The sequence below is a fragment of the Grammomys surdaster genome, unplaced genomic scaffold, assembly GCF_004785775.1.
Source record: "Grammomys surdaster isolate TR1022 unplaced genomic scaffold, NIH_TR_1.0 125807, whole genome shotgun sequence".
NCBI classification, from domain to species: domain Eukaryota; kingdom Metazoa; phylum Chordata; class Mammalia; order Rodentia; family Muridae; genus Grammomys; species Grammomys surdaster.
In genome coordinates this window covers 2,800,480-2,810,802 of record NW_021620638.1, presented here as the reverse complement: position 1 = coordinate 2,810,802, position 10,323 = coordinate 2,800,480, and the positions used below count along the sequence as shown (strand labels likewise).

The 10,323-nt window shown below is 40.6% G+C and overlaps 1 pseudogene; it reads left to right on the top strand.

The window, feature by feature from the left end:
• The window catches only part of LOC114640366, a 1,755-nt pseudogene extending 459 nt beyond the window's left edge, over positions 1-1,296 (top strand).
• Positions 1,297-10,323: the final 9,027 nt, after the last annotated feature.

Genomic DNA, 10,323 nt, shown 5'->3' with positions numbered 1-10,323 from the left:
GGAAGAAAGGAAGGAAGAAAGGAAGGAAGAAAGGAAGGAAGAAAGGAGGAAGAAAGGAAGGAAGAAAGGAAGGAAGAAAGGAAGGAAGAAAGAAGAAAAAAAGAAAGAAAGAAAGAAAGAAAGAAAGAAAGGAAGGAAGGAGAAAGAAAGGAAGAAGGAAGAAAGGAAGAAGGAAGAAAGAAGAAAAAGAAGAAAGAAGATAGAACAAAGAAAGAAGATAGAACAAAGAAAGAAAGAAAGAGAAACAAGCTAAGGAGTAAGAAGCAGAGCCTGAGGAACAGGAAGAGGATTCAATCAGTGACCCCTGACTTCTGCTTGACACAGAAAAATAGTGGAACCTGAAGTAGTAGGAGAAAGTGACTCAGAAGTAGAAGGAGATGCTTGGCAAGTGGAACGAGAAGATAGTGAGGAAGAGGAGGAAGAAACTGACGATGAAGAAATAGAGCAGCGCCATGGCATGATGCGTCAGCGACCACAGGAGAGGAAAAAAATGAAGAGATGAAGTCATGGAGGTGGAAGATGAAGGATGCTCTGGGGAAGAGTCTGACTCAGAGTCTGAGTATGAGAAGTACATAGACAGTCTTCCTTCATTCGAAAGAAGGATCGGGTGACAGTTCAAGAGAGAGACGCTGAAGCAACGCTGAAGCATTGAAACAGAAGGAACTGGAAGAGGAAGCAAAGCGCATGGCTGAGGAGCGGCTGAAGTACACACACAAGATTGTAGAAGAGAGACCAAGAAAGAGCTGGAGGAGAACAAGCGGTCCCTTGCCACCCTGGATGCGCTCAATACTGATGCTGAAAATGATGAGGCCTGGAAAGTCCGTGAGCTCAAAAGAATCAAGCGGGAGAGAGAAGACAGAGAAGCGCCTGAAAAAGAGAAAGAAGAACTTGAACACATGAGAAACCTGACTGAGGAAGAAAGGAGGGCTGAACTTCGGGCAAATGGCAAAGTCATTACCAACAAAGCTGTTAAAGGCAAATACAAGTTTCTACAAAAGTATTATCACCGAGGTGCCTTCTTCATGGACGAGAATGAAGAAGTCTACAAGAGAGATTTTAGTGTACCTACTAGAGGACCATTTCAACAAAACCATTCTTCCAAAAGTCATACAGGTCAAGAATTTTGGACGGTCTGGTCGCACCAAGTACACCCACCTTGTGGATCAAGATACCACCTCCTTTGACTCTGCGTGGGGCCAAGAGAGTGCCCAGAATACAAAATTTTTTAACCAAAAGGCAGCAGGGGTGCGAGATGTATTTGAGCAACCATCTGCCAAGAAGAGGAAAACCACCTAGGCTTCAACTACTTATTCCAACTGTGGGACACAAGGGGATATGGCCCTCAATTTTCTTGAACCATTATTGACATAGTTCTTGTATAGAGCTTTCCAGACTTGCAGCCATAACTTGTGTTGGAAGGTGCTTTGTAAGAGGTTTGGACTCATAGTGAGAAACCTGTTGGGAGCTGACTCTGAGCAGAAAGCGGCTATCATCTTTGCAGCCATCTCAGGCCATATACCCTGACAAGAGACTTGTTTTCAACAGCCTACAACAGCTGAGCACACTCTGACAAACATCTTGTTTTTCTTACATATCTTGTTGTTTAATGTGTGCTGCAAGGTGCACGTGGTAGAGTGTCTTCAGCTGCATTCCCCTGCTTATGCTTATATATACCCATGATTTCCTTTCAATAAAAGGGACTTGAACAGAAAAAAAAAAGAAATGAAAAACACTTGAGGTTATGAGCATGTTCATTATCTCAATTATAAAGGTACACAATATGTTCACATGTATCCATAAATATTCATGATTATTATTTCAATTAAAAAATGAAACCTTCCTTTCAAAGAAGCACACTCAATAATATTCCACAAAAAAAACTAAAGGGGATGCCTTTCTTTCTTCGAGTGAGCAGAAATGGGTGGGAACACTTTAGAAGTGAACAGTCCATAAACAAAATCTCCTCCTGTATATGAGGAATTTTATGAAGACCAATCACTGTGCTCTTATATATGTGAACTGTTTTACTGTGTCTCACAGTACCTACAAAGGTGGCCATTCTTTGACAATTTCATACATGTATGCAACACATTCTAGTCACACTCATCCCTCCACCCTTTCTTATCTTCCTCTTACTTCTATCATTACTCCCTTATTCCCCATAAGTTGCCAGCTCATTTTATGCATTTTATGCTTTGTAACTGTCTTAGGGTTTCATTGCTGTGAAGAAACACCATGATCAAAAAGCAAAGTGGAGAGGAATGGGTTTATTTGACTTATACTCCCACATTGCTATTCATCACTGGAGGGAGTTAGGATAGGAACTCAAGCAGGGCTGGAACATGGAAGCTAATATAGAGGCTATGGAGGGATGCTGCTGACTGGCTTGCTTCACATAGCTTGTTTGGGGATTGTTCCACCCACCATGGACTGCCCCATCCCCCATTGGTCACTAATTGAGAAAATACCTTACTGCTGGATCTCATGGATACAGAGGCATCTTCTCAACTGAGACTCCTTCCTCCCTGATTACTCTAGCTTGTGTCAAGTTGACACACAAAGCTAGCCAGTACAGTGACCCACAGAGTGTAACCAGGGCCATTGGCATGTGTGTAAGTGTGGAACTTACACTGGGATGAGTGGATATATAGGCTATATTACTGAAGACAATCATTTACTCTTCTCTAGCAGCCTTGGCTGCAATAAACTCCCCTGGACAGGTCTCTTTGCCCATCTATGTCTGAGTGCTTACTGGTTCAGTCATAGGCAAGCTGTGTGCAGGCAACAATAGCCAACTTGAGTTCATGAGTGCCACACTATGTCAAGCCTGTAAGACAGCTTTTCACAACACTCTGCTATATTCTTGGCGGTTATTATTTTCCAACACTCACTTCTATTATGCTCCTTGAAGTTTTAAAGGGGTGACACAGGTCTTTCATTCAATGAATGCTGAAACATTTATTTATTTATTTATTTATTTATTTATTTATTTATTTATTTATTTAAGTCATTTATTCTCAGCACTTTGACCATCTATGAGCCTCTGCATTAACTGCAAAGAGCAGCTTGTTTGATGAAGGCTGAAGATATCACTAGTTTATGAGAAGATGCATAAATATTTATGAGGCAGGAGCAAGTAGAATGGTTCAGCAGGTAATGTCACTTGCCACCAAGTCAAATGACCTGAATTTGACCCTAAACTCACATGGTGGAAGAAGAGAATAGATGTCTAGGAGTTGTACACACACATGTGTATCTTCAGGAATGGGAGTCTTAAGCTGTAAGAGCGCTTCATTCTGAAGCTATGTGAAAGGAAGTCTGGAAGCAGGAACTATGCACCAAAGCCTGACTGGGTAGGACATGGAGCCACCAGCCAGTTGGTAAGAAAGGCCAAGCATGAGGGGTGAAGGCTCTAGAGCATAGGTGCTGTGACCTGGGGAAGTGACGGCTAGGATCTGGAAGGTGCATGGGAGGTAAGAGGCATGGTGATAGCACCAAAATGATTAAGGTTCTAGGTAAAAGGAAGGAAATAATCTATGTAACCAAAGGGAAATAGAACAGGCAGGACAAAGGTTCAAGGTGAGGGTTTGGGTTTACGGCACCTGGGGATAAAGAGCTAAGGTCACTACAAAATCTCATGGTACTACCAGAAGACCTGTGGATAAAGGAAGGCTGTGTGGGTACAGAACCCAGTGCCTTTGTCTTGTTCTCCTGATTTCTCAGATCCCCTCTTTGTGTTTCTCTCTGTTTTGTCTACACCCAGTTTTATGTCCATGTTGTTCCCTATTCCTTCAATCACTGTTCATATTTATAGACGATGTATTTTTAACTCCAGAGAAAGACTTCAGCCATCTGAGAATACCCATTGACGATCAGAAATCTCAATGCTCTGTAAGGGCTATTCAGAACACTAGACCCTTCTTCCTGCCCTATAGTTCTGTGATGATGGCTCAGACACAAAGTGCTTAAAGAGGTTTCACAAACTTCAATCTCTTGTAAAAAGAAGTAAGATTTCGATTCAATATAAAACAGCAAATAGAGAATCGACAAGATGATTCAGCAAGTAAAGGCTCGTGGGCCAAACCCGATAGCCTGAGTTTGAACCTTTGTACATCTGTGGTGAAAGGAAAGCATTGACTCCATCAAATTGTCCTCTGACCTCCAAAAACACTACTGTGGCACATGCATGTGCATATGTGCATACATCACACACACATACACACACAAAGACAAATAAATGCAATTTTAATAACAAAGCCATTGGTTCCTTTGTGTATATGCACAGAACCATAGGTATACAATCTTGAAGCTCAAATCCCAATTCTGCTCATTTTCCTTCAGGTATTAGGCAAACTTTCCTTTATATAGTTTTTGGAATTAAACTCTAATTTGCAAACCTGACTGCCTCTTCACAATTATCATGGGAATTCCCATGCATCCTTTTACAGAACCATCTCATATTTTATAACATTACCAGATTCTAATTTGAAACCAGAAAACATAACTTTGTATATGACATTCATCAAATAAATGAAACCAATGAGCATTAATTGATCACTCAGCTAGACTAAAGTCTTCTTAAATTTCTGCCTATATTCTTTTTTCATCATGTTATTATACAGATGATCATTTTTTCATTTCCACAATTAATAGATAGATAGGTAGGTAGATAGATAGATAGATAGATAGATAGATAATACGTTTTTAAAATTAAGCTTGTAACAAAAGGAAAAAATTAAAACATCGTATTCTGATATTACTATTTCCCAGAATTTGAGAATGCAGAAATCATCTAGTTACTCACTGGGCTTGCTTTGCAGACAACTTGTCGAAAGGAATAGGCACAAAATCTTTCTACCCAGAATAATAGTTTAAGGAAAGTGCTTTATAAGTAGCAAAGCATTTGTACAAATTTGTCTTCAACAAACCTAATACAAAAAAAAAAATTGTCAAGCTCTCTAAAGATGATGTTATCCTGTTAAAGCTGCCCTTACAGTGTGCTTTTCTGGTCATGTCTGATTTATTTCATTCTTATAAAGCTTAACATCTAGTCAGGTTCAACCAATGAAACACAAATTTTGCGTCTTTCTTTCATCCACTTGCCTTGTAAGTGCTATTAAATAAGCCCTGTATTTAACAGTCAACATTTTTGTGTGTTAAAGGTATCTACAAGCTACCTTGCTAGTGACTCCTAAATCAAGTACATTATATAACGTGTAAGAAACCATAACTGAGTAACTTGTTTCTTGTAGACACCAATATGAAAATAGAAACTGATCATTTTCAAAGATAGTATCATTTATACATTCTGCAATGAAACAATAAGCAGAATACCTCAAAATTCCCAGACAAGGTATTCTGAGAGGAAGTGAGTGGAACCACAACTACTCTGAGCTCCTGAGCCACTTGACAAGCACATCTATCAAGCTTAAAGTTAGAAGAGGGCCTGCCATGCTAAGTACTCATATTGAACAATCAGTAAGCCATCTTAATGCCTATAGCACCTCCGGAGAGATGCAAGTGTTGCTAGGGAAAGTGCTGGCAAGGGGTAAAGGAAGATGGCATAGATAAGCATAGACAAACCTGTGTAGTCTTTGGTAACTTTTGAACTTTTCACTCATTGTAAGACGGTTATGATCCACTTTCTCAGAAAGGAGGAAAATGCAGAAGGAAGGAAAGAGGGGGAAGAGGAGAGACATGAAAGTTTTTGAAGTTGCCTAGACTGAAAATGCAGGCAGCCAAGACGCCTTTTACCTAATCACCCCTTAGTCAGCTTCTCAATCTGATATCTCAACAAGATGCTAACAGTGCCACTATATTGCAAGCTACACAGATATAGGCAGGACAGTGGAGCTTCACTTTCTATTCCTGGCATCATGAACACTCTCTTCTCAGTCCTGAGAGGGCAGATTCAGCACCACCCTGACTCCGACAGGGTCTGGCATGCCTGCTCCTCATTTCTGTGAGAGGATTTCATGTTTTCCATTGTGACTCTCTTTCTGGAAAGAGACAGAAACCCTGACTCCTCATGCTACCTAAACTTTCCACTAGTAGGTGGACCCAAGATAAAACACAGATATACAAGAAATCAAGTTAAAATTGTGTACTGAAAGCCATAGTTGCTATTAAGCCTTATAAATTATAAACTAAAAATAATTTTAGGAATTAAGAAATGTTATTTATTGCCCCTTATTATATCCCTTTACCCCTTGCCATCTTCTGCAGTCAGGAGAGCTGGCCCTGGGGTTATGAGAACAAGTGAGATGGACCTTCCTCTCACTGTTGTACCTCTCAGGAGAGGAAGCCCTGCACCTTGCCCAGGCAGCACAGTAAAGCTGACTCTGGAGGCAAGAGCAGGAGAGCTGACCTTGCCTCCTGCAGATGGTAGCAATGGGTGCCCTAGCCAGATCAGTGCTGGAGTGCTCACTCTGGTGGTGCCAATGCAGGAGAGCTGGCAGGCTGACCAACTCAGCTACCACCCAGGACCCAATCAAAGACTTTGAGTTGGCACGCCCCAAAATCTACATCATCTGTGAACTTTAGAGCACATGAAAGAGCTGGTCTGCCTGCTGTTCCAAAGCTACAGGATCTCCATGACACAAGACAACTCTAGGATGGGGAGAGAGGAGTCCTGGTGGGGATCAAATATTGATGGTGTGACAGAGAAGCCTGAGACCTCAAACCAGACCAATGACGCATTGCAGTGAACACTTGCAAATAAAGATGTGTAGACAGAGAGATATAATGTGGGACACACTGATACACTACAGCTTCCACAGTGAGATGTTTTTTATGATTTGTTTTGTTTGTGTGTGTGTGTGTGTGTGTGTGTGTGTGTTTTATTTTCTTTTGTGGGGAGAGGGTTCAAGGGGCAGATAGGAGAAGAGACAGGGAAATGAGTGGGACTGGAATATATAATGTGGAACTTACAAAGAACCAATAAAAGTTTAAAACTCTTTAATATAATTTAACAAATACATAAGATAGTTGTTTTTTAAAAATAATGAATATAGTAATTTGTTTTAAACTTTAATGACAGCTGGGGGTCAGGGACAAGGTCTCCTATTCAAGTCATAAACATAGTTTGACCCCCTGTGCAGTGCTGTGGTGAACCAAGAATCAGACAGATACATGGGAGGCAGAATGATCTGGTCATCAACATTTCCTTTAAAGATTTCCTGATGAAGATTTGGTTCCTCTGAGGAAGAACGAGTTCCACCAATAATACTAGAGGAAGAAGCATGCAAGCAGAAGAGAAAAATTCTAAAGCCTATGTGCACAAAATCCCTGCTCTCCTTTCTGTCATCTTGGGCTCTTTGTGCACATGCGAGCTCAGCCCCATTTCTTTCCTCAGATGGGTCCTTGTGAGAGATGGCGTCAACCTGATGCTCAGGGCTTACCATGACCACATCTCCTCCCACTGATTCAGAGCAGTCGTTGAAGGGAGAGATGTGGGTATGGAGATGTGGCAGACATGACACAAAATATATATTGTACTTTGCTCCACACACACACACATACATGTGTGTGCACAGGAATGGAAAAAAAGAAAAAATCCCTACCTACTATGCTCCCTTTTGTTGGTTGTGAACTTTCAAAGTAGTAAATACTTTGCTGAGGATCATTTCAGCAAGCCACTGTGTTGTTTTCTGACTTGGTCTGACGATCCTAGGGTATTTGTAAAAATTAAAGGAGGTATTTTGGAGTAAATTCTGTTAAATCCTACACTCACAACACAAATGCAAACAAAACTGAAGCTTAATAGTGACAATTTGAAAGTATAAATAGAGAAAAGGGGTTTTATTCTCAGCCCACTTCTACCTTTAAGACCACAGATACATAAAAATGCTATCGACAGGAAGAACTGCAGTTAGGAGAGAATGGGCAGGATCGAAGAAACCCTTCATCTGATTCAGTGTAAAAAAAAAAAAAAAAAAAAAAAAGGAACTGAAATAGGAAATGGGACTTCACAATATACATAAACTTTCCAAAATTTGGTTGAAGATAAATCTTTGATGACTTTACATTGCCATATTTCTTAATGATAACAGGGACCATAATTAGTGCAAAAACTAAGCATTGCATTTTCCATAGGCAGCATTTAGGCCGTTTTCATTTTGTGGTTTTGTACATAATTAAGGTTTAACAACCCAACACTAACATTTTTTTTTTACCAAATTCTAACTTTGCCACTTACTGTCCACTTGATAATGTCACCTGGTCTCAGCTCCCTTGTCAGTAAAGTCAGGTAAGATGTACTTATCTCACAGATGTCATGTGAGGCTTAGGCCACGATTGCCAAATGTCTAACACCTACTGTGTTCTTACCAATTATCATTAGTGCTCTTGATTTCAGGTAGTTGAATATTTAGCCCTTTTCTGCTGTGTGTGTGTGTGTGTGTGTGTGTCTGTGTCTGTGTCTGTGTGTGTGTCTGTGTCTGTGTCTGTGTGTCTGTGTGCGCGCATGCACGGTCACATCTGCCTATGTAAGTATATGTCAAATGTTTCAGGTCCTTACAAGGGCCAGAAGAGGGCACTGGATTCTCTGGACTTGGAGTTATAGGCTGCTGGATGCTGGGAGGAAGCACTCTTTGACCTTTTTCTTCACGACAGATGTTATTAAGTATTATTTTATATAATCAATACAATTTATAAGATTTCCTGAAAGATACAAGATACACACAGACATAGAATTATTCAACCTTCATTGCCTCTAATTTGCACTACCATTACCTATAAAGCTTCACTCATTATTTAATGCTTGAGATTGAACACAGAGACTTACCCAAGTGAAGCAAACACACTATCACACACCCAAGCCTTGCAAAGCTTTAAAACATATATATGCCAGTATTGTGCAATCACCACTCATAGAAACTAAGTGGAAATTTCTGAAGCTGGCTTTGCATGTAGTCAGTAGACCTTAAAACCTGTCCTAGGTGGCTTTAGTGGCAGCCAGAGTTAAGAACTAAGAAGAAGAGTAACCATGAAATTTGAGAAAGAACACCTGGGTTTATTCCTTCCACTCACTAGCAATACTGGCTGTGAAAAGGGAGTATCAATCACTCAGAGCCTGGTTCTACTTCCACCAGATGGGAAATGGACTCGAGCGCAGGGGCTTCCAATGAGAGTGCTAATGTAAGATCAACGCCCTGACTTGTCCTTAAGAGGAAGTTCTGAGCAAGGGGAGGCAGCAGACGGCTCAGGAGCTAGGGAATACAGGCGGTTGTGTACAAGCCAAGGTACTTATCGTGACATCTGGGAGAGAACAGAAGAGGGAACCTTGTACATTTCTCCAACGGGCAGTTCCAGAAAATGAATTTGTAGAAATTTCTGCAGAAAAGTCTGTCATGCAAAGCTCCCTACCATCCTCCTCCCTGGAAGAGAAGACTTCATTATCTCCCACTTCAGTTTCCTCTTCATACACATGAAGTGATTCGATTAAGATCCACAGTCGCAGATAGGCTAAAAGAAATGCAAACCATGACTTCTAGCACATTCTCCTAAGGGTTCAAGTAGTAGACGTTTTGCTTACCTTATCCAAACACCAAGTTAGCAGAAATGAAAAGTTAATTCTGATTATTTTTAGCTCATTCTTCTCTCAACTGTGTTATTAAATGTATGTCAGGTGAAAGATTAGTCCGATACAAGATGAATTATAGAAAACAGGAATCTAACTGGCATCCATCACCATGAATTCTCTATTATCTCCTGAGCACTAAGCCAGGTATATTAACTGTGTCAAACACTGGAAACACATCTGTGTCCATTATCTTAGTAAGGAGCAGTGAGGCCTGTGTCATTGCAGACATGTGTGCTGTGATCAGCTGAGTTGCTGGCTTGGTGTTAAAGCAGTAAGGCATCCAACTGAGAACTGGATTTTTATATCATTCTCTCATGTTCTTACTTCATTATCATTACATACAATATTATAGTCTTTATTGCTGTCTTCATTGGTTTTAGTAGTCTACATGTAAATGATAAATATCTTTCCCAATGCCATTAGTCTACCATTCATTTTTAACATTACACATTATGATTTGTCTGTACAAGGGTTACTATTACTGTATTGAAACACCATGACCAAAGCAAGTTGGTGAGGACACTTGGCTTACACTTCCACAGAGCTGTTAATCATTGAAGGAAGTCGGGACAGAAACTCAAACAGGGTAGGGACCTGGAAGAAGGAGCTGATGCAGAGGCCACGGAGGAGTGCTGCTTACTAGCTTGCTTCTGATAGCTTGCACAGTCTAACTACCAGCTCAGGGATGGCACCACCTACAATGGGCTGAGCCTCCCCCAACAATAAATAATTAGGAAAAT